Source organism: Periplaneta americana, chromosome 11 (genome assembly GCF_040183065.1).
Source record: "Periplaneta americana isolate PAMFEO1 chromosome 11, P.americana_PAMFEO1_priV1, whole genome shotgun sequence".
Classification (NCBI taxonomy): domain Eukaryota; kingdom Metazoa; phylum Arthropoda; class Insecta; order Blattodea; family Blattidae; genus Periplaneta; species Periplaneta americana.
Window position 1 is genome coordinate 62,013,115 of NC_091127.1, and position 27,189 is coordinate 62,040,303.

Sequence of the window (27,189 nt, forward strand, 5' to 3'; positions counted from 1 at the left end):
CACTTACTGCCAGTCGTAGTTGATCAGGAAGGTATTTGCCTGTCAGTCGTGATCTGAATTTGGTTTTTACTATTTTAATTGTTGAAAATAATTTTTCACAAACGTAAGTTGTAGCGAACATGGCTTCAACAGAGCAAGCGAAAGAACGAATCTTCGGATATTTATTTTTTGGCACAGCTTTGAAAGTTCAACATTTGTCAAGTCCTTACATCTAGCTTTCATTTGACATCACATAGTAAATCAGTGAGTTCAAATTGAAGAGCTAACCGCATTATTCGTACGTCGACGTGCAGAGATGATGATGATGATGATGATGATGATGATGATGATGATGATGATGATGATGATGATGATGAGAACAACAACAACACTTAAACTTTTAATGTTTCATCAGTAACATGTAGTATAATGCCGTTTTATGTAATACAACCGTTTTCCTCGTAATACTTATGAACAAATCATACATTTAATATTCTCATCATATTGACAGCAAAAAAATGCGTCCTCCCATCCTACTTGGAACTTTCGTACATGGTTTAGAGAGAGAGACATATGCCACTCGCAGGTCAGAGACAAATACAAAGGAACGGAGTTTGACTCCAGTGAGTGAGGGTGAGGGTGGGGGTTGGCGGAGGTTAGAAGCAAGCACAGCTATCACTGCGAGCCACAATGTCTCGCGAGTCACGTTCTCGCCACGACTGTTCTATCACCATTGCTCAGGCCAATAAGTAGTGAAGAAGCGACAAGAGATGAGCGCAACAAGGTGAGTTAATTACATTTAATATATTACGAACTGCGACACATTAAACATGTTCCAAATAGGGATATTGGTAATAGTTTTATAACACAAAACAAACACTGTACAGTATTTTGTGAACAACAGAGCGATCCTTACGTCTGTTTTGAGGCCCCACTTACTTCATGAGCATATTATATTCGCTCATTTTAACGCCAATCGTTCTATCGTTCTACATGGTCTCCCCAGCAATCTGTGCTTGGATAACTTGTAGGGGTAAACACCTTTACAATAGAAGGTGGCTTCGATGAAATGCATTCTACATCTCAAGTGGCTCCAAATGTCTTAACCTACAATTCTACGTTGGTCTTTACAATCTTTTTGAAACACTCTGTATTCTTTGTAATGTTCACGACCATCGCAGAGACTTCATTTCTCAGTTGGATTTGGTGCTTCAATTCGGTGACTGCTAGAGAATCTCTCTGATATATCCGGAGCCGCAAACTCACCGGAAAAAGTTCACAAATCCCATTAAATCCCTCCCAAGCAGGTCGAAAAATGTATAAAAATTATTAAAAATCGCAAGACTTGAGAATATCAGTCTGCCCCTTTTTTTTTCGAGAACTGAAAGAAATTATTGATGGAGCACTTTTTCCTTTGAATTATATGGTAATACTTGAATACTAATGGCTTCTAATTTTATAACGAAGTACTGAAATTTATGAAAGGATCTTGACAAGATCATATGAGCCACCTGATATAGAGAAATGAGTAATTATCTTGTGTTCTCGTTAATTAACTTCTATGGATAATATATTTTTAAGGGAACCCTCTGCAGTAAAAATCTATTTTTGAACATTTTGTTTATTTTAGATATGGTGGCTTATTTATGTCCTCTGTTTATGTGCAGTCTTAGGTAGAAAAAATGATCGCTCTCTTTTAGTGTAAAATTCGTTTAACTCCATTTCGAGCAGCTACTTTGCTTGTGGATTTTGGGCAAATATTATTATTATTATTATTATTATTATTATTATTATTATTATTATTATTATTATAGGCCAATTATAATTATGATGACGAAAGAGTAAGAAGAAAATAATCGTAATGTATCCTGAATAATATTTGTTACCTCAACCGGTAGTTTTCTGCGAGTTTTTGTTAGGAAGCAGGTGTGTTGTACAGTGAAAAAAACTACAGGCTGATTTAATATTCATATTTAAGTACTAGCAGTACCCGTGCGCTCCGCTGCACCTGTTACAAATAAATATAAATTAATTACATAATTAAAATAGGACATCTGGTGTAGGGAACGTTCGTGTTTGATAGAAGGATAAATCGCTTAATATGTTACTTAATTTAAATGGTATTTAAATAATTAAAATGCGATCATTTTGGTCCAATGATAATTCATTTAACATGTTTCTCAATTGTTATTACATGCAAATAATTAAAATATGATCATTTGGTTCAAGAGATCATCCTTTTTGGAGCAACGATAATTCGTTTAACATTTTTCTAAATTAGCCTTGAATGCGTCCTTTAATAAATCACTCCAAATTAATTGAGTTAATTGTGTACGAAGATAATTTTTTTGTTAAGCTTAATGTGCATCTTTTTTTTTTGTTAAGTTTATTTTATTCACGCCTTACCAACATCTGTGGTCATTTCGCGTGTTTAGAATGTATGGGTATATGAGTAGGCCGTTTTTACTCTTGTTCAGTACTTGTTTCTATTGTGTGTTGTAGATGACTTGTGTTCATGTAACTGATTATAGACTTTGATTAATGTTTTAGGTATTGATAATTGAGGCGGTGACAAATCATGGCATGTATCTTTCCAATCCGGCATTTGCCTTTATGACTAAGGGAAATCATGAAAAACCCCAGTCACATTGGTCGGCCACGCGGTTTGTACCCGCGACCTCCCGAATGCGTATCCCAAACGCTACCGTCTGAGCCAACTCGCTCGGTTGTATATCATTGTTTATTCAAGTAAAAAAATGAGGTACCCTAAATAAATATTATTTTAAGAAACACAGGAAACGAATATGCATAAATTATGAGCGCAGGAACGCCATTTCGTAACACATTTTAAAATAACTCAGCTCTAGTGAGCTCTATAGTAAAATGCGTATTTATTATAGGCTGTATGGTCCAGAAACAATAATCATCTTTACGACAAAACTCTTAACTATTATGTTCTGTGTACAAAAGGAAATTTAAGTGTATAAAATTAGAGTATTTTATGTGAGTCAAATAAAGTTGCAATAATCAAGTTATACAATATTTCGACAGAATATCAAGTTGTCTGTGCGTTAAGGTCTATTTTCATGTTACCTCAGTCCTCATATGTAGTATTACATCCATCTAGAGAAACTACAAATTTCAAATAGTGAAGGAAATATCCAAATTAGCTTCTGAGATTACTTCATACAAACACAAATATTCTCTGTATATTAATATTGACAAACGTCAAGGATGCCTTAAATAGACAGAGTCATTTCTTTTTATTTCATTATAGCCATCGACATCGTTCCTGCTATAACTCCCATGTGACATATCGATTTCCAGATTTTTGCTCTATTAAATAACTTAAATAGTTATACAGCAAATAACACAATCTCCTATAAGTAATTAATATTTCTTTCTTTCGAAATTGTAAGAATTCACGATCTCCTATGTACCACTGCCATAGGATGAATAAATTTGTTTTTTCTTCCCACTGAAAAATTTTATATTTTGCACATAGGAGTTACGAACAATGACGCTATAATCTGAGGCGGCGCGGCGGTGAAAATGTATTGTATTGTTATTTTAAATCCCTTGTATAGGCTATACTTATATATCAGCCCTATCAAAATTTTGCTTGGAATAAAGGTTTGCGGACATCATTTTTAAAGAAACTTTGGTTATGTAACATTTTTCATAAAAATAATAATAAGCGAGATACTTCGATTTACTTCATTCAGGGCCCCTTATAACTCCCCTTTTAAATAAATTATTTTTAATGTCATATAGCCCAAAATCTAAGTTGCAACGAACTCAATTTGTATTCCAATTTTCATTGAAATACGTTCAGCCATTATCGCGTGAAAAGGTAACAAACATCCAGACAGACAGACAGAAAAAATTTCAAAAAAGCTTATTTTCGGTTTCAGGATGAATAATTATACAAATTTAACACCAATAATTTTTGGAAAAGCGAAAATTACCAGGAAAATTTCGGTTACATATTTATTATTAGTATAGATAAAGAACATCTCAAATATAATATAAATCAATAATTTTGAGTTTTAAATCCTTCACTATGAACCATGCATGAAAAACGTTTTTAAAATAGTCCTGGAAACAATTGTCTATTATGGTAAACAAATGCCTTTAAGGAAAGGACATAAGTGTTTGGTAGCAACAGTCTTCATTAACAAATTTCCCTTCTTGCTGCATTGTTTATGGTACCAACGCCATTTATAGACACACTCGACTTTCATATCTTGAAACACTCATATTTCTGTAAGTCCTACCACGTTTTATTGAACGGCCTCGGCTATTCGTTATGAAAAGTTCACTTTGAAAAGCAATCGTATCACAAATTCTTCCCTTCCAACAACAACATTATCACACAGCGTACTTAGTTTACAATTTTCTGTCAAACAAAGGAAAATATTTCAAATGTGTTTCTTGTAAAACAAAAACGATAAAGGAAACAATCTCAGTCATATATTAATCAACATCTAAATCTTCCGCAATCACGATGTTAATAAGTTTTGACTGAGACAACACTAAATGTAAATTGATTTTATAGTTCCTTATAAATTTGAATGCAAATTTCAAATGAAACATATACAATTTGTAGACCTACTTTCAATCGTTCATATTTCAATACCGTCATTTCCCATAACTATGGTCCTGGAACACAACCATGGTCCATTCAAATTTTGTACTCCATAAAGTAGTACCTCCTTATCTATATTTATGTTGTACTGTAGTTTGAAGTCAAGCCACTGAAGCTATCTATGTTACTTCTACAATATTCTTTGAATAGTTGTACCGTGGACCATAGTTATAGGAAATGACGAGACTCTTTAAGAATACAACTTTTGATGGCCTTCGAAATTCTAGATACGCCCACCTTGACATTTTTATAGAAACAAAATATATTCTGTCACGGAAAAAGTAATTTCTATCAGTTTCGTACATTTTAAAGCTTATAGAATTTTTCTATGAATTTTAATAGTAAAATAAGTTGCAATAAGCCACGGCTGAGCACACAGAGCGAATTCTACTCTCTCACGGGGAGACATATGACTTCTCTTCAAGCCCTTTCTTCCCCGTCGAACGCCGCGCAGCGTTGATGCCGTTACGGATGAATATTAAGCGTCTCCGTTTAGAGTTTAGATTCGCTCTCGGTGCCCAGCCCTGCACTAAGCGTTCAATATTGAATATAATGATATACACACTATATGCAAGGATTTTTAAAAATTAACCCTGACAGTTCATTTCATAGCATTATACACATATTTACAGGGTGTAAACTATTTAAACTAATAACATTATACAGATAATATTATCGGACTTTTGAACAATTGTCTACCAAACTGTGATAATTACTTATAATTTTTAATTTTAATTTGTATGAATTTCAGATTCATAGCAGTCTAATATTTGTTTAAATTTCGACTGAACGTTGCCATTTCCAATGAACTTGCGCGCAACATATAATCCTACAAATATACAACAGAGCTATAACAGAACAACAAACAAGTGCGTCATCGTGCGTATCGGACAAAGTAAATAGTAGAGATAAACAACGATCGAGAAAGCAAGACTAACAGCGCCCGCAAAGCCGTAAACCCGCACGACAATGTTCTATACGTCGCGTCGTTGACGTAAAGACTGCTTGTGAGTGTTTCGAGACGCCGAGATTGATCACTCCCGAAGTCCCGAACGTCAAGGAGCCTTGAATCGCCACAGTTGTTTATACCTGAATGAACTTTGGCAACTGTTTATATGTATAAACAATCAAGTACGTTAGTCTATATGAAACATCATCTCTACCTTTCAGTGCATAATAATCCGTTCCCCAATCTTTATTTAATTACTAGACCCTTATTAAAAGGCTAGAAATTTTCTTTTCATATGTTTAAGATCAAATGTGCAATCTCAAGTAAAAATATTTTAACGTTATATTTCATGTTTTTTAGAAATGTAAATTTGCTTGAGAATTTTTTTTCTATTTATATAACCATAGATAATATCACATTATAGAACCAGAACATTTTATAACTAAGATACTGTTCTGGTTTGTCTTTCGTATCAATTAAACATCTAAAATGTTATTTATTTCAATGATGAATGTTGTTCAAAGTTACGAAATCTTTCCACGCCGACCAAATGCTATTTCGAGAATGATGAGCGAGACGACACTCGAAAGACAAATTCAACGAACACAGCGAGCGAGAGCGGCAGTTAGTTTTGTTCATTTCTAGTAAATAGTGACTATCTATTGTTATTTTGAAAAATTTTAGACTCACAAATCATATTTTTTTTCAGAGAATACATTGACAGCACAAGGAAAATATTACTTAGCTCTTTTTTTTCAGTTATTATGGTGTACCATCAATTGTTTTTCGCAAATTGTAGCCTATAAACTCTGTGTGCAGAGCCTACATAGTCTATAAATTGCGCATCTGCAAACGGAACACTAATTTATTGTAGTTTCTATTTCACAAGAACTCCACCAGTTAAAGTGATGACCTCCAACATGAAAGGTATCATCCGAGGGAAGTAAGTATTTGAACGTTTTGTTATTAACTTATCTTTTGGATTACTTCTTCTTTATTCTGATCTCAGAGTCAAAACCTTAAAGTAAGATCACCAAAACTGTACCTCACATCACAATACGTAAGTAGGCATATCTCTTTTCGAAATAAGCGCATTTAGTAAGGAGTGTACATCTTCTTAAATCAGAGTAATGCTCCTTTTAAGAATTTGCATAAAAGCGTTAAATTATTCTACCAAGTTTCTATCAAGGAGCACTTACAAAGATTCTTCACTATGTATTTTACAAAAGTGTTCACAGTTCGCTAATCTTACGCTTAAATATCTTAAGAGACATCAAATTTATAAGGAAGTAATTCAAAACGCGTAGCTATATCAGGTAATTCCTTGTGAATTAACTACAAGAGCGTGAATCTTCCTCACAAATTAAAGTTCTAAACACAGAGTGAAGAATGATTCTTCATAACTGACGGATTGAGATATATAGAGCAATAAAGCTGCGTTCCATTTATGTCTGTTCATGATGAGTAAAGTTCTCCCCCCTACCTCTCCCGTCGGCAACTTCTCCGGCAGCTGTGTGTTGCGGGTTACTCTACGCAGGGGGGCTACAGGCGTTAATGGAGCAACCTGCTGAGCTTATATCGTCAACCCTTAGTAAACGCCTGCGGGTCTGCGATTACCCGACACACATGCATGATACACATATTGGCTAATACATGGGGTTATAGGAAAAGCACGTTCTAATAAAGTGAATATGAAAGTCATGTTATGCAGTATTGTCGAAAAACTTAAAACAACACTATTATAAAAACTGTTATGCTTTAAACTTTGACGACTAATAAATTATGTTATCTCAATTATTGTTACTATAGGACTGTAGATCTTTCTACAGGCAGAAAAGGATATATATATATATTTTAGAAAGGTTGCAACGTCTTACATGTACGCTGACGAGCTTCTCCCGGTATATTTAAATTAACAAGATTAAATGAAAGAAAGCACTTTTTAGAAGCATTAAATATGTTTTGATCATACGTTCTAATTTAAGGTATTTTCTCGAATACCACGCGCCCTCGAATAAGCCGCGCACTCCACTTTTGAAAGGCAAAAATAACAAATAATAATAAAATAAACAGAAATTACAAAAATAAAACTTTCAACAGATGTATTCACAACAAATTAAAACCAATTAAATACAAATAAGTTTAGTTATCAACAACACAACAATTTTTTCCTGGAATAGGACTCATTACAAATTGATCTTATGCGCACGCTCTGCATATATGTCAGTTTTCGTCCTTTATCTGCCGTTAGACGATATGCTGGAACATTAACATCATGCGTCATGATTTCTATGTCCTTTCGCATATATAATAATTTTTAGTTTATTTGCATAAGCAAAGAATCTCAATATCAAACCTTTACTGGTACCTATTTTCAAAATTGATTATTTAAAGCGCACAAACTATACACTTATCAGACTTGAACTTCAATCTGACACATTTACTGCTAATTCAAACGCCATTTAAAAATGTTAACGATTGAAATCCACGTGGGAAGTCAATGGCATGCACTACTACCTTAGAAAATGCGCAGAAGGAAAATTGGGCAATGCTGCCAACTTCATTTCGAATAAAGTGCGCACCCGTATTTTTTAGTTGTATATTTCGGGAAAGAAAGTGCGCTGTGTATTCGAGAAAATACGTTATTTATATTTAATTGTTTATTTGTTTATTTATTTATATATTTATTTATGTATTTACTTATTTATTTATTTATTATTATTTATCCCCGTGGGATGTTAATGGCAAACACTATCACCTTAGGAGTTGCCCAGAAGGAAAATTGGGTAATGTTGCCAACTTCATTTCGAATAAGCCGCGCACCCGTATTTTTATACTTGTGTATTTCGGAAAAATAGTGCGCGGGGTATTCGAGAAAATACGCTATTTACTTATCTTCTTCTGACATATACTTTGAGACGTGTCAGTACTGGAAGTCGTAGGCTATAATGAAATGGAGTAATCATAAGTTAGACACTAATATTTAATAGAAAATTTAATCGACAACTTCTCCTTAGTAAAATCTATATATTGGAGTATGCGATACATTTTTGTGAACCATTTCACAATGCAAGATTGGAATACATACTAAAAATTCAGTAATATTAATATTAGTTTTCAGTCGCAAAATAAATCATTTAACTTTCGAATTGATAAACACAAAAAAATGCTTCTTCAATAGGAAATGTCTCTGGAATCACTGTCATAAATCAGACTCCATATTTGCGAGGATGAGCTTCGGTAGTTTATTGCGTGCTTTTTCTTTCCATCTTCATCCTTATGTAGAACTTCGGCATGTACGACGCAGTCATGCAGAAATAGGCGTATTCTGCTTTGTTCGAACAACCGACTTTATTTCTGAAACGAATCCTGAAGCACTACACGCAACAAAGCACACTATTAATCTGTCAAAACCTCATCAGTAGCAACATTCAAGCCCCCTGCTCCGTCACTGGTCGCGTTCAGCAATACTTCGCATAGTTTTGCAGCAAGCTTCGTTTAGGATATACGTGTATCTCTGCAGTTTCATTATGTTTGATGTTAGATATTAACCTCAAATTTTGACTAGAGCAGCTACGATATCACCTCTTTCCTTTATGAAGCTTCCTTTCGCCGTTGAATTTACTATACCTGAATTCCGTGTCCAATATTCTATAATTATATAGATCGAGTACTTTTTCCGAATTGAACTGCCTCTTCCATTTCATGAATTAATTCATGTGCAGCTGGATATTAATCGCTTTAAAACATTAAAATATTTTTTCGTCTAGGTCTGAGTTGGTGACGCAATTTTCTCGTCAAGTATATTACACGTAAATTACTAGTAATTTACTTAGCGCAGAAAACAGGTTTTTATACAAACGAAAGAAATTACTTTTCTTTCTTGTATTAATAAAGTAGGTATATAGTATTTTAATTACTTTAATTTCAAACTTAAACTCCCTTAAGGGGTTGGGTACAGCTTAAAGCAGTAAAATTTTGTAAATATTCAACATTTTGTTCTCAATTAACTTACTGTATCTTGTACAATAATAAAAACTAGTATGTGTAAAACACTGTTCTTCTGCTATATTAAAAAAAAAATATTTTTACCATTAAAAAAATATTTTTTTTTCTTTTTCAAAATTCAAAATGGTGGTAGTTCACTGTGCAGTGATGAAGCGTTTCCCTCATAACTCAAAAACTATTAAACATTCTGTGATGAATTTTTGTATGTGTGTATTTGTGCTTGTGATATCTACAATATGATGTAAAATCACTTCTCCACCTTTGATAGATTGTCTGATAAAAATAAATTCCTTTAAAAAATGGTCTAATATCAATATTTTATTCAAACATAAAATTAAAAAAAATATATTATTTATTAAGGAATGTAGTTGAAAGAGCATGATATTGTAAACATGAGCTTCAGCAATAAAATAAAAGAGAGACAACACGATAAAGTTAACACATTCATGAGTTATGAGGGAAACGCTTCATCACTGCACAGTGAACTGCCGCCATTTTGAATTTTGAATAAAAAATGATTTTTTTTAAATCGTAAAAATACTTTTTTCACATAGCAATAGGACAGTGTTTTACACATACCAATTTTCATTTTTGTATATGATATAGTAATGGAGAAAAAATATGTTGAATATTTCCGAAAATTTTACTGCTGTAAGCTGTACCTAACCCCTTATTTCTGCGTAAAATCATTACTTTCTAATACAATACAATACAATACAATAATTACATAAAAAATAAAATAATTTCTTGTAATTTTTAATGTTTGGGCCTTAATGAGCATCAAAATCGCTCTCGAAATGTGAATTTATAATAATTTTCCGATTATCTTATTGTTTCTGCAAATTATTTCTATAAAATATGAGTCTCGAATGTTACAAAGATGAAATAAACGTTCCTAAAATCGCTTTGTTCCTCAAGCGTAATAAATTACTTAACAGGAAGCTTAAGGTCTTTTCTTGCGGTGTATATTTTTATTATTAACCTGAGACATTCTTCAGCTGAACATTGTATTTACGAATCTCGGTGTATTTAAAGTCAAATTAAAAAGTCGTTGAATACGTAGAGCTATTGTTGACAAACACAAACAGGCTGACAGCCACAGCACAGTAGCTGCAAACAATAACAAGTGTGTGTGTGCAGAATAAATTACAGTAACAAACAAAAAAAGCAGCACCCAAAACAACGTGCGAGACAATTTATCTTGCCCACTTAACACCGCTCCAGCTAACGAAAGCTTATGTTATTAATTCCAGTTACTGCGGGGGATGGGTGAGACACTGGGATTGAATGTTATAGACTACAGAGAGTCCGGTATTAAATTGGGCAATTAGCCTTTTGTTTTTGAATTTAAAAAGCGAGCTTTTGTACTAGGCCAGAAATGCTGGTGTAGTTTGTAATATGGACACAAATATGCTAACGGAATACACCACCGTGCATAATCTTTTTGTAGGTGTAATTGATGGTACAATTCAGTTGTAGCCAATTAAGTTTAGTTATGTGTAAAATTTTCAGTTAAAGCTGACCGCAAGGGTTGATGTAATAAATTCAATATAACCGCACGAGTATAATGGAAAGTTTGAAGAACGTGGTACATGACGAGGAAGAAAGGTCGCATATAGCTTCAATAAATTGTGTACAAAGTATGGGGTTCGTATTGTGTGCGTAAGCTGTTATTAAAATTTCCAGACCATATGTTTGATCGAGCGTTTACACATTTATCAGAATTTAAGTCAGTCTTGTACACAGGATAAATCCATACTTTCTAACGTTGTTACCAATCACATGTCATGGAGATTTAATCCTGTGCAAGCTTAATTCAGTTTATTTCCTTCTCATCGAAGAGCAAAATGAATTTTAAATGTGGATAGAAATATGCAACGAAATCTGTTAAAGGAATCGTATGAAAATTACATCACTTTACATTGAGTCAAATCTTTAAGTACGCATATATATTAATTTCCAAATGAGAAGTCGCTATTTGTAATAGTCTGACAAATCTCTTCTATGTTACCTGAATTTACGCCTGCTATTATATTATTAGACGTTAAGTACGTCTATTAACAAAATGCCTGATATTGTACTAATGCGCGCATTTACATACCATTTAATTAATTAAGGTGATATGTAATTACTTAAGTTGATAATAGTAGGGTTTAACAGAAGCACTTATAAGTTAGGTTTCCTTTTGTCCATAGTTTTTATTACTAATAGGCTATTAAGTTTATTGCATTTATTTACTTATTTATAGTTACAATTAAATTTATATTTTTATTATTTTTTTATTGCTGTAACTATTGTACATTTTATTAATTGTAATATTACTTTATATATTATATATCACTGTCACCGAGTGTATGCCCAATTGCAGTGTTAATAAATACATACATACATACATGCATTACATACATAACATACATAACATTACATACATGCATACATACATACATACATACATACATACATACATACATACATACATACATACATACATACATACATACATACATACATACATACATACATACATACATACATACATACATACATACGGGAGAGTTGGGTAGTATCGGACATCGGGTAATATTGGACAGTGCGTTTCTTTCATCTACCAACAGATGGTAGTACTGAATGACATGGTTAAGTTTCTGTATGCGACATCACAGAAACGTAACCATGTCATCCAGGCACTATCATCTGGTGCAAGATGAAAGGAACTCAGTGTCCGATATTACACGATGTCCGATACTATCCAACTCTCCCCTACATACATACATACATACATACATACATACATACATACATTCATACATATATACATACATACATACATACATAGAGGGGCTCTTGTTTACTGCACATGTGCAGTGTGGTAACCGAAACTAACACAATAAGGGATAATAAATTTATTTTAAAATTTTCAATCATATGATTTATCATTTTTTTGCAAAATTATTATTTCATAATACATCTTACAGAAGAAATCTTATGATCGTTTTCGCCTATACGGCATCTACGTAGTAAATCCACAACGAGAACACGTCATACACTTCAGTGTACACACATACATAATCATGTCAAACATTTCATCTTTTCTATACTAAAATGGGACAACCTTCACACAAGTTCATCAAAATACACATTCCAGTGATTACAAATCCAAAACGATCATCAAACTTGGAATACCCTAAAATAATTAACATGAATGAATTCCGTACTCCTTCCACACGTGCAAAATACAAGTCAAGAACCTGGTGAACAATCGTTATAGAAGATTTTCAACAAATGTGTTGCATATAAGACATACTCCATTAAGACCTTCGGCTCCCCCCTCCCACCAATAATGTATAACACAATGTCAATACGGCGGTTGCTGTCGTCTGCGATACGACGTTTTTGTTGATTTTCGAGTTTCGTTATTTTTTTTCCTGGTTATTATATGCTTATTTAAGTTGTGTTAACTCTCGCTAAGTGGTTTTATATTTTATTTTATCAGTCTTGGTATTTTTATTGTTACTATTTTGTTTTATTATTATTGTTATTATTATTAATATTATTATTATTATTATTAATTTGTATTACTATCTTTGTATTATCTCCGTCACGGTTTTTATTATTATTATTATTATTATTATTATTATTATTATTATTACTGTTACTGTTATTTCTATCATCAACATTATTATTGATATCTGAAAAATTTATGTAGACTCTACTGGACTGTACCCGAGCAAGAGCATATGCTCATTTCGGGTATATATTCATATGTACCATTTCAATTGAAAATTGTGAATAAATTTGAATTAAATTTGAAAAAAAATCGTTAAAATCAGTAATATTTGCATAACACCACGTAAAATCTGTCTCACACAGCCATAAGTACAAATATTTTATCAATTTTAACTATAACATTTAACAAAATATAACACGAGTTCTACGTAATTTACATTCATATTTTATATTTTTATATTTCACTTTTCGGAAAGTTGACAAAACAACACAAATCAATCAAATTGAGCATTTATCACACCAATATCAGTTTTTGTACATATAACCCATGATTAATTATTCAAATCACTGTTATGCTTACTACTGTGAACACCTTATTTATTTATTTATTTATTTATTTATTTATTTATTTATTTATTTATTTATTTATTTATTTATTTATTTATTTATTCTGGTGTAGTTAAGGCCATCAGCCCTTCTCTTCCACAACACCAGGAATACAAATACAATAACAGAAATAAAAAGGAAAAAAAAACACTATAAACGAAGTAAAGTCACACAAAAATATACACAGGTTGCAGTCACACAAACTTTAAATGAGTGATTAAGTATAATTAATTGTATCCTAATTAACTAACATAAACAAGAAACTTGCGATTTTAATCTGGAGTAAAAAAAAAAACACAAATCGACACTTCTAGCAATATCTAAAAAGCATTAAACAATACAAAATTTTCCAATTTAATTTTGAATTGTGATAAAGTCCGGCAGTCCCTGACATCATTAGGTAGCGAATTCCAGAGACGAGGTATTTCTACAGTGTACGAGGATGAGTATAGAGACGTTCTATGATGAGGGATAGAAAGAAGTGCTTGATGTCGGTTTCGAAGAGTTGTAAGAAATTGAAAGCGCGATAAGAGATAATTCGGAGTAGAAGTATGCATGATTCTAAATAGAAGAGACAGTGAATGTATTGTTCTTCGTTCCTTCAGACGCACCCATGAAAGTAACTGGAGGGAAGGTGTTATATGGTCAAATTTACGAGTATTGCAGATGAATCGTATGCACACATTATGAACACGTTGTAGTCTCTCAGCTAAGAGTGAACTTACATTAGTTAGTAAGGAATCGCAATAATCAAAATGGGGCATTACAAGCGTCTGAATAAGATTCTTTTTTAGACTAAGTGGTAGAAATTCTTTCATATGAAACAAAGAGTGAAGTTGAGAAAATATTTTTTTGCAAGTGTGTGTTACTTGGGTGTTCCAATTTAGATCGCTATCCATAAAAATGCCAAGATTTTTAACTGTTTCACTGTATTTAACAATAATCCCATTCAATGTTATATGTGGTATAGTACCACTATCAAGAGTACTTCGTAGACGATTATGTCCCATTACGATTGCTTGCGATTTCTCTGGATTTAACCTTAATCCAAATTTGTGTGACCACAGTGAAATCGAATTTAAGTCTTCGTTTATTTTATTTACTGCGTCACTAGTCTCATCAGGGTGGAAATGCAAATAAATTTGCAAGTCGTCAGCATACATATGGTATTTGCAGTGTTTTATCATTTTAGTCACGTCATTGATATAAATCATGAAGAGTAAAGGTCCGAGAACTGATCCTTGTTGAATTCCAGATTTCACGACACACCATCTTGAAGAATAATCGCATGCAATGACACATTGTTGACGTTCGCGAAGGTAGGATTCAAACCAAGTAACAGAACTTTCAGAAAGATGCAGAAGTCTTAATTTACATAATAGAAGGTCCGTGTCAACTGTATCAAATGCCTTACTGAAGTCAAGTAATGTCAGTAATGTTAATTTACGTTCATCTGTGGCTTCACGTATATCCTCATTCACTTTTAGTAGTGCTGTAGTCGTACTATGTCCATTTCTGAACCCGGATTGGTATTCGTCCAGTAAGGCATGTTCGGTTAGATAGTTCATTAGTTGTTTGTGAACAATACGTTCCAGAGCTTTTGATAGGGCAGGTAGGATACTAATTGGACGGAAATCATTTGCACATAATGGGGTTTTAATTTTAGGGATCGGACGGATAAAGGCTTTCTTCCAGAGGTTCGGGTAGGTAGAAGTTATGAGTGAGGCGTTGAATATATGTGTTAATGTCGGCAGTATTATGTCCAATATTTTCTTCAATAATATTATACTAATATTATCCACACCTTCAGCTTTAGAAGTAATACGTTTTATTGCCGCTCTCACTTCAGTTTCTGTGACATAAGTGAAGAAAAATATTTCTCTATCCGGAATTGGAGTCATTTGTAATTCGTTAACTGTCTGCTGTTTGTCGACCGTATCCAAGGTTATTGACTGTACCGTTGCAAAATGGTCATTTAGTTCGTCAAGAGAAACTGGCACACTGTCTACCTGAGTCCTGGGATTTCCTAAGCCAATTGTCCGTAAATTTCTCCACAGTTTGGAAGGGTCAGCTCCCCCCTTCAAGATGTTACGAAAATGTCTCAGTTTTGCGTTTCTAATGGCTTGAGTAGTTCTGTTACGTAAGAGTTTATAATAATTATAAGAGATTTCTGTCTTGTCATGTTTAAACGTTTTGTATGCAGCGTTTCTGTCCGTAATCATACTACGTATGTCAGCAGTCATCCATGGTGCTGGTGTCCTTTTTACGCGTTTAGATTTGATAGGAGCATGCTTGTCATATAAATTTATAATATACTCATTTAGTTTAACAAGTTTCTCGTCAACAGTATGTAAGGTCCATATTGAGTCCCAGGGAATCTTTATTGCGTCTTCAAGTAGTTGGGTTTCATCAATACGTTTCAAGTCACGATACTTTATGAGTTTAGGTGTGGGCTTGGGACACTTCAAAGAATATACTAGATAAATAATATCGTGGTACGAAATTCCCGAAGCCGCACATTGTCCATGTTTTTGTACTTTGTCTGCATTCTTCGTAATAATTAAGTCTAATAGGGATTCGGAAGATTGGGTATGGTGGGTTGGTTCAAGGGGAAGGACTGCTAGATCAAGAGCCTGGAACATGGTCAATAGATGTCTAGTGTAGTTCGAATCAGAGGCTAACAAATTTGTGTTAAGATCACCCATTATTAAGACGTGTTCATAATCTGTGATGAATTCCAATAACGATCTCTCGATCTCTGCAATATCGTTAATCTTCGGGGGTTGGTAAATTACACAAATAAGGCATTTCTGAAAGCTTGTCAGTACTTCTACAAATAGCATTTCAGGTTTTCCGGCATACTCGCCAGGAGATGTGTGTATTATTCTGGGATTGAGATCTGATCTGACATATGCAGCAACGCCGCCCCCTTGTTTATTTAAACGATCATTTCTTAATAGCGTATAACCATCTATGTGTAATGTCGCTGAGGATAATGTAGGTTTGAGCCAAGATTCAGAGATGAGAAGAGCATGCAAATTCTGATTCGAGAATATGGATTGAATTTCGTCAAAGTGTGCAACCAAACTCTGAGCGTTAATATGGGCTACGTGAAGGGATGAAGAGTTCTTGGAAAATGCTGTTGTTAAAATGTTGAATGCTTCAGGGTGAGAGAGAGGGTTCTGGTCAGCAGGTATAGGGGAATGGTGTGAGTGAAGGTCATTGTACAATGTTCTGTCAGAGACAACCGGATTATTGCTGTCAAAAATCAGGGTATCCAACTTAAAAGAAAAAAAAAAGTTATATAAAAATATGAAGTTGCTACAAGTAAAGATTTCCTATTAATTAATAACTTAGCTAACTTAGCTAAATATAAACCCAGTTGAAAAGCTAGTCTTACGTTTAGATTTCGTTGTAACATTTTGAATATCTGATGATGCCGTATAGGCGAAAATGTTCATAAAATTTCTTCTGTAAGATGTATTAACAAATAATAATATTGCAAAAAAAATATAAATCATATGATTAAAAACTTTAAAATTAATTTATAATCTTGAACCTATTTATCTCAAAAATCAAAAATGAATTGTAAGATACAAGATGGGAGCTCCAAATTTTACTTCCGCATCTGTAGATATTGTGGCATGAGTTACGTGCTAATTGCTAGCATCTAATAAGCTGGTTATGTCATCCACCACAACCTCTCAGTCTACAGCTCACGTAATACCATTCCCTAGTGACAGACATTCGTACCCTAAGTTTCTGAGTCGAGATCCGCCATAGGACGGGTTACTACAGTACCTCTCAGATTTCGAACAGCCTGGAACCGCCACTACTGTCATATACCAATTTCTGGATGTACTAAGAGGACAATAAATTTCAGGCTGGAGTAAAAGACACCACCAGAAAATACATAAAAATGTTGTATTTTCTGCCAGACCTGGTAATGAAGAAGGACACTGCAGAGAGTATTGGTGGAATGAAGTGTGGAAAAACGGGGAACCTCACAATAATCCTCTTAACTTTAACTCAGTGGCGGCTGATTGGCTGAGGCAAGTGAGGCCGGGCCTCAGTCACTTTGCTTTCTTAAACTCAAAATCATATTATATTAGTTATTTCAATGAAGCGTATAGAGTTGTAGAAGTAGAAAACTTTGTGATGTATATAGACCTGTTTTGCAGTAAAATTTGTTCCTGAGGCCAGGATCGCTTGTGCCGGATCTGGCTTCTGCATTTCATATGTTTCCACGGGTTTTAAGGTTGCACTCGGAAAGCTGAAACTGAGGTACATTTCTTGTGGCCTCGTGGCCTAGCAGGTATTCTCCCACCCATCAGCCTGCACTTCCCCCATTCAGAACCCGGTCTTTTGCCAATTCCAGTCTCAAGTGTCGGTTGGGATGAGAATAACAGTGGTGAATCGACGTGTGGTCCACTGTGGTTATGTGTTTCGCGAAAATAGAAGTTGAAAGAAATGCGAGAAATATTGATGATAATTGTAATAAATTCATTGTTAGAGTATCGTTATCGATATGAAATAATAATCAAAAAAGGAAAGTTTTAAATTAAGACAGACCTACGCAATCACTGAAAATTTTTCAGAAAGATAACCTTAAAATGCGAGCTTTCAATGCATCCTGATGTGAGTAACATAAATGGGTCTTTGGTAATGTGGTGCAAAATAAACTTTTCTGTTGGTCGTGCTTGTTGCTGTCAAAAAAACAAAACAAAAACAAACAAAATAGGAGAGAACAGTGTGTTTACTGAAACTTCAGCGATCTGAAAAATATTTCCAGGGGAATTTCAACACATGCTTCTTCAGTTGAGGATAATATTCGTTGCTTTATAAAAATTAAGTAGTCAAGCCTACTGAAATCAACTCACAGCATAGCAACTTATTTGAAGATTTACATATTATTTTTCATTAATAGTAATAATAATAATAATAATAATAATAATAATAATAATAATAATAATAATGGCTTTATTTAACCTGGTAGAGTTAAGAACGTAAGGCCTTCTCTTACACTCAACCAGGATTAAAACTTGCTTACATAGTTGAACATAAAACTAGATCGGAATTAAGTAATTACATACTGATACAATTTAGGTACATAATGAGATCAAAAGAGGTAGTTACATAAAAATTTACCTCATAAAATAAAAATAAACATAATGGAATACATATTAATGTTGTTAGAGTCAAATACGAATCACATAAAAACAGAAGACGATAACTCAATAAAAAAATGTACACAGTAAAACTAAAAATAAACACATTAGTATACATATTAGTATTAGATTACAATTAAGTAGGATTTACATAATTAAACCAGAAACCGACAATTGAATAAAATGTACACAAAAAATATATATTAATAATAAAAAAACAACACAGTGGGATACATATTGGCGTTAAGTGATAAATAAACATGATTTAGATAATAAAAATAAGAAACAAAAAAAAATAAAAATAAATACAGTGGAACACATTCCATTAAATATTTGCAACGCGTTAGGTCTGGCAACAGATCATAAGATATTTTTCTAATATAAATTTAAAGGAAATTAAAGTTCGGCAGCCCTTGACTTCAGACGGCAGAGAATTCCAGTGACGAGAAGTAGCAAGAGTGAAAGATGAAGAATAAAGAGATGATGTGTTTAATGGTATTTCTAGCGTGTTATCATACTGTGACAGAGTAATAATGTCAATCATAATAAAATATTATCAACAATAAAACTTTTTTTATGGAAGATAGCCTGCTTAAACTACTTACTACAGGCCTCACCGAGGATTTCGGTCACCAGCCGCTACTGCTTTAACTTCAGTCACCACGAATGTCATGTTGACCTAAGTCGGGGATCGAACTCGGGCTCGCTTGCATGAACAATCTCCACCCTGGCAGCGAGCCACAGTGCCATTCGTACCATTTAATAGTTGTACCTGTAGGTAAACTATAACTTAGAATAGTTATCAGAGTTATTTCAGAGGAATCGACAACGTTGTAACTTTCTTGCCTTTACTAATGATGTAGCGCTTACGTAGCTTTGGATGTTTCTACAACTATGACACGCTACAAAAAGACAAATCTGAATCACATTCAACACCATAAGAGCCTTCTATCATTTAAAGTTAGTTTCATTCCGAGCAAAGTCCTTTCAGTGTAATTCAAACTCAGTGAATATTTGATATGGAAATACTCATATGCTTCAAGGAGTTTTACACTATGAAATTGAGCTTAATGTTAGATTTTGTGCAGTAATATACTTCATAAAAGCGAAAGTCAACCCCATAGTATACAGTTACTAAGTCGAATATACTTAAATTTCATTGGAAGTCACGGTCGACAATGTTCTTTTGTGAATACGACGCTCTGTGTTATCTTAGCTGGAGAACAGGAATTCTCCTAACCAAGGGATGTCGAATAACGCTCCCAAGTTGTTAACTTGAACGGACTGCATGCTTCCATTATTACCTCACTTCCCTCGCAACGATTCAACGTAGGTAGCAGGTAAGACTTGTCGAGTTAATATAACAAGTGCTATGCTACTAACACTGACGGCTGGTACCTACTATAGGCCTACATCACGTTTGTAGTACAACTTACCAAGTTAGAAAATGCTCATTTTTTTTCTATTATTGTATTTCATACATTCAAATAAAGAAAGAATGTACTCGCTAGACGTCTTTAGTAACGATTTCAATTTTGATAGTGATAGTGATAATAATAATAATAATAATAATAATAATAATAATAATAATAATAATAATAATAATAATATTTATTTTAGTAGGTTATTTTACGACGCTTTAACAACAACTTAGATTATTTAGCGTCTGAATGAGATGATGGTAATAATGCCGGTGAAATGAGTCCGGGGTCCAACACCGAAAGTTACCCAACATTTGCTCATATTGGGTTGAGGGAAAACCCCGGAAAAAGCCTCAACCAGGTAACTTGCCCCGACCGGGAATCGAACCCGGGCCACCTGGTTTCGCGGCCAGACGAGCCAACCGTTACTCCACAGGTGTGGCGAGTAGCATTGATTTTCATGCAATTATATTTCGTAAATGAGGAAAAAGCGAAACTAACGACTATTACTATGTTTATTGACGAACAAAAATTAGCTTAAATATGTATTGTCCTTGAATTCAAGCTTCACAACCGGGAACGATTCCTTGTTATCTCCGCATATGACCCTTAGAATATCTTAAAGTCGTCTACATCTAATATCTTCTTCTGCCCCGAAATCTTTTACAGTTTACCATTCTTTCCAGTGTATCCTTCAGCAGACAGTTTCTTCCTCTTCCTGATCAGCTTCAGCATCATTCTTTATTCACCCACTGTTTCCAACAAAACTTCATTTATTATTCTGTCTGTCAATTTCACACGCTCCATTCCTCTCCATATCCACATTTCAATTGCTTCTATTCGCTTCTCTTCACTTCGTCATACAATGCCACGCTTCACACAAAGCGCTTCACTAGTCTGTTCCTTAATTCTTTTTCTAAAGATCCCAAAAGATGCTCCTTTTTCTACTAAAACCTTCCTTTGCCATTGTTATCCTCCGTTTGATTTCCTGGCAGCAGCTCATTTTACTGCTTAATAATACACTTCAACTATTTGAAGCTGTCCACTTGCTCTACTGCCTCATTATAATTATAAAATTTACCTTCTTTAACTTTCTTTCGATAAACATGGTATTCGACAAAGTATATGATTATGTCTCGTGACCAAAATATTGTACGAAATGGAGCTATAAAAATTGGAGATTTATCCTTCGAAGAGGTGGAAAAATTCAAATATCTTGCAGCAACAATAACAAATATAGTAGATACTAGGGAGGAAATTAAACGCAGAATAAATATGGGAAATGCCTGTTATTATTTGGTTGAGAAGGTTTTGTCATCTAGTCTTCTGTCAGAATTTATAAAACAGTTACACTACCGGTTATTCTGTATTGTTGGGAAACTTGAACTCTCACAGGAACAGAGATTAAGCGTGTTTGAGAATAAAGTTCTTAGGAAAATATTTGAGGCTAAGAGGAATGCAGTTACAGGAGAATGGAGAAAGTTACACAACGCAGAACTGCACGCATTGTATTCTTCACCTGACATAATCAGGAACATTAAATCTATACCTTTGATATGGGCAGGGCATATAACACGTATGGGCGAACAGAAAGCTGCATATAGAGTGTTAGTTGAGAGGCCGAAGGGAATATGACCTTTGGGGAGGCCGAGACGTATATGGGAGGACAATATTAAAATGGATTTGAGGGAGGAGGGATATAATGGTAGGGACTGGATTAATCTTGCTCAGGATAGGGACCTATGTCGGGCTTATGTGAGGGCGGCAATGAGCCTGCGGGTTCCTCAAAAGCCATAAGTATGTAACCATGGTATTCGTCTTATTTGCGCTTATCATCATTCCACACTGATGACAGCTGTAATTTAGCACCAGTAGCATATCCTTTAGTATCGTCTCCTCTTCTGCTAACAACGCCGTATTATCAGAAAATCGTACACAACTCATTCTTCTTTCTCCTTCTAACACCCCTCCAATTTTATTGAAGACAAATCTTCACTTAATATATATATATATATATATATATATAATAATTTAATGTACTCAAGTACATATGATGTTTCCATGCAGATATTCTGCGTCATCGTACGATGAAAGAGTAGTGGAAAGAAGAAAAATTCTCTCCAGCACCGGGATTTGAACCCGGGTTTTCAGCTCTACGTGCTGATGCTTTATCCACTAAGCCACACGGATTCTCATCCCAGTGTCGGATCGAATCGTCTCAGTAAATGTTGCACAGGATAGGTGATAAAGGGCATCCTTGTCGTACTCCTCTCCGTATTTCACTTCTTTTTGACATTTCTTCTCCTATCCTGACTTTGACTCGTTTCATATAAAGTTTACAGAACAGCCTCCTCTCTTTACTATCCAAATTAATTATATTACAAAATACACACAAATTAACTGGCTTAAAAAACAGGTCAAATTATTGTTTATATAGGCTACTTATTTCATTTTCCATGGTAACAACAGTGAAGAAATTGAAAAATATTTTTATTACGAAATAAAATAATCTTTCCTAACATTTGAATAACTCTATACATGAAAATCAGTTTTAATATAAAGGAGCAGATTAGAAAATATCGCATTTTAAATCGAGGTCCCATTAAATAATTAGCAGCGGAGATTTATTCTTATCCATTTTTGTGTAAAGCTGCAGAGGCAGTACTTAAATAATATCGCAGCTTCCTGCAACGATCCAATTGCTCACGAATCTTGTAGCAGTCAATGGTGCTCGGTTTGAACACGTGTAATACAATGGCAATATAAGAGGATTATTACGTCACTCGAATCAAAATTTATGGCTGTTTCAGTATCCGCAGGAACGGAAAACACGATTTCAACATCGGGAGCTCAGGAAAAATAAATAGAAAGCTTATTGATGTACTCGTAGTAAACAAAGAAATGGCATCAAGTTTTAACGTAAAGATTAATTCTTGGTCCTACAGAACATTGGTTATTAGAGGAGATAAATTCACTCTGGCGACGGATTGAACTTGCGCGTAGCTCAGTGGTCAGAGCGCTTGGTACGTAGAACCAAAGATCCTGGTTCGATCCCCGGCGCCGAAGCGAAGTGTCTCCTCTAGTAACCAATCAAGTTTTAAGCTTAAATTCTTTATGAGGAACCGATTAATCTATTTCAGTTTCAAGAAGTTGATTATTCATCGGCTAAAAATTCAAACATTATCGGAATTTACGTCCATATACACTCTGTGGTCCACTCTTTGCTTCATCGGAAAAGTACTGGTTATTTGATGTTGCGGTAGATATGTGAGAATGTATGTGCTCCTGTAAGCCCATGCACTAAAATGCTAGGATGTATGCCTACAATTTTATCTTTAGAAAGGCAAAAACAAATAAATAAATAAATGAGCTCAAATGCTAGAATAGCCTCCTTAACTGTTCGTAATTATACCAAACCACGAGAACTACAGACAATAAGTGTGCGTTGTGTGGAAAACTAAACATAACGGTATATTATTATGAAGTACCGAAGTACATATCATATTTCCGTGCAGAAAATCTGCGTCATCATATGATGAAAGATGAGTGGAACAGAAAAATGCTCTCCGGCACCGGGATTTGAACCCGGGTTTTCAGCTCTTCGTGCTGACGCTCTATCCACTAAGCCACACCGGATTCCCATCAGGATGTCGGATTGAAATATCATATGTACTTCGGTACATCATAATAATATATGATATGAAAAAAACAATCATTCAGTGATTTAAGACGGCGCTTATTCCGTTGGATTCCGGCCATTTAGTCACTCATAACGAGTGTACCTCTGCACATGTGTGGACATTGTGCCAGTGTCATACATCTATGACGCAGTGCATGTGGGTAGGCCACTAGAGGGAAACCAAGAGGTGGAACTTAAACTGAGAGGATTCGATCCGACATCGGGATGGGAATCCGGTGTGGCTTAGTGGATACAGAGTCAGCACATAGAGCTGAAATCCCGGGTTCAAATCCCGGTGCCAGAGAGAATTTTTCTCTCTTCCACTCATCTTTCATCATAAACATAACGGGACAAAGTACAGTAGGTCATCTTTCAAGAAGTACTAAATGCCTTGCTGATGGAATCTGTATACAGAGTAGAATGTAACCACTGTACCAAAATGAAACTGGTAATAGATCATGAGGGAAGATTTGAAAAATCTAAATAAGTTTTTTTCTGACATTCACTATTTTAGACAAAATAGTTATCTTTCTATGAAATATTTACAAGGATTACTACAATAACTCTAGCAAGAGCAGCCATCCATCTCTTACCTTCCCCTCCCCTCTGCTGTACTCAGTCGGAGACACGCGATAGCGGGCTCGGTTGCAAGATTTATTTTAACGTTTTTCGTAATTATTCAATTTAAATTCATGACTAAATGGTTTAATTTGCAGAAAAAAAAGACTCAAGACACTAACTATTCAGATTATTTTTACCTATCTGCTTATGTAGCAATCAGCCATTTCTCTTTGGGCATTACCGCAATAGAGAGCTGCAAACATTGGGCGAAGACTATTTTCTTCCCTGCTTAGTGGTGCTTCAATGAATGAAAAATGTAATAAATGTTTTGTTATATTTAACATGTAGAATTACCTCTTAAATTTTGGTGCATCGGTTCCCTTCTACCCGGTATAATTACGCAAATTTGGAGATAAGTTCTAGTACACCCTGCAATACGAAGTCTTATTAAAAGTATGTTATTTTACTAAGCCTAAATTTCTCGAGACTTCATAAAAAAATCACGCTATTCAGAAATACTGACGCCAAAATTGTCGTTCTTGTAATGCAGTATATCGGTATACTACAATGGATCGCAAATGGATCTAGACAACTTTCTGGTTTACTCCTGAATAAAAACCAATATTATTGAATTCAGATCAAAGCAGTCTTGCAAGCTTTTGTTCCTGAGTCAATATGCTTGGCAACTATCTTGCAGACACTTTATGGAGAAAGAAGTAGTCATTTAGGGTAGACGGTTTGTTACGACCAACTAGTCCTTGATAAGCAGGTTAGAGCATGTCGTATGAACACAATGCAGATGAAGCGCTATGTATCTTCCAAGCACGGAGAGAGGGTCGGGAGTTGTTTCATTTTTACTTGTTTACAGCAGTCAAAATTCAAACATCTTTCCAGCTGTCTGATTTGTTTGCTACAGAGTATATTGAAGTTGATATACTCCGTAGTAAGGAACCCAAAGGTGAGGAAAATGGATTTTCTGTAAAAATGTATGAATTATCCATTCGTTATTTATATTCTCACTGCCTGTTACATGTATTTTACAATTTATTTATCATTTTAAATATAGTATAGTTCGAAACCTGAAATAAAAATTACAGAATTCAAAACACACTGTTTAGTATAGGCACTAACAAAATACAGTTAATATATTAATGTACAGAAATGAAACAATATTTTATCGGATACTATAACAAATTTAGCTTTTTATCTAAAAAATATTAAATAAATTAATTGTGATGCTAAGAAGCTCTTTGTGTAAATAGAAAAGCGTCCTACTATTTACAATTTTAATTTGACTGTTACACTTTTACTGTGTCATACAACTTTTGACCAATAAAACGGTACAAGAGGACGTCTTTCAACCAATCTTGGCTGCTTATTGCATAATTTTATCGCGTCTCTAGCATTTGTTTGTTTTTATCATCACCCCAGCATCTGTTTTTTTATTTACCAACATTTTAAACTGCACTGGTCTGGACGTCAAAAAACAGAAAATTACAAACCACTCCAGTCGATGCACAGCAGTTTCTAATATGACTCGCATTGGCATTCAAGAACAAGAATTAATAAAGATCACTTGTCATAGCTATGAATCTTCTCTGAAACCCTATTTACAAATAAATGAAGAGCACCATTCGGAAATCCTGAGTAAGTACATCAACGAGTTCCACTTATTTTACGCACACATCAACTGAACCAACCATCACCCACTAAAACATTGAAATTTGAAAATTGTACTTTCAATAAATTGTTCCTTTTGTTTATTTTTATTTCATCATCGTTAATTAAAGGTTTTCTTGTTTATTTCATCATCCCTAATTAAAATTATTCTAACACTTGTTTATATTATTTAGGTTATGTTATAGCTGCCCCTATATCATATTATGGATAGTCACGTATTAAAGATTTTTCAAAATTAAGATTTATTGAAAATCATCTGTCAAGTGACGTTTATTACTGGGATCCGGATAATTGAAGTGGAATGCAACTTTTTAATAAAAATGAAACTGAATCAACAAAGCCTTCTTGACTAGTAGCCTAACCGTCCACAGAGTTCAATGAAGATTCCATTGTTGGCACAACTGATAACAAGAAAACAGCTAATCATAACACACTACTGTCATCTAGCGTAATATTTGTAATGTTAAGATGGTACAATAATATATTTCAAGATAGTTGTATTTTCGTAAGTCAATTAATATTTTATTTTACTGGAGTACTTGATTACTTCTCATCTTTATATACTTTTTTAATCGTGTAATAGTCAATTAAATCCCATTCGAATTTTTATTTTCTCTAGAAAAATCAAAGTCTCTAGTGAGATTACTGTTGAAAAATCACAGCAACTCTGTATTTGTAACAAGTTGTTTGCTGCAGTGTGTACTAAGGATGTTTCAAACAGCAATAACAATTTTGTTTCGATGAACCGAAAACAATTTGCTTGAATATGTGCGAAGCCTTACTTCAGCAAGTCCTTTAGTGTTCAACAGGTGATTTGTCTTCAAATTATTCATACTTTCAATATTTTCTTGACTATGCGAAGTCTGTAGTCGACCTGTATCCCTTCCGTGTTCGCATGTAGACCTTCTACATCTGAAGTCCCGGCTCCAATTCTTCACCGCTTTATATAAAGAGACATTATCTCGTAGCCCGCTATCTTATCT

General features: G+C 34.2%; 1 non-coding gene across 1 annotated transcript; it reads right to left on the reverse strand.

Annotated features, from left to right (window-relative positions):
* Positions 1–23,850: 23,850 nt before the first annotated feature.
* Positions 23,851–23,922, reverse strand: TRNAF-GAA (transfer RNA phenylalanine (anticodon GAA)). The gene has a single exon. It is a non-coding gene; the product is annotated as a tRNA-Phe (tRNA).
* Positions 23,923–27,189: the final 3,267 nt, after the last annotated feature.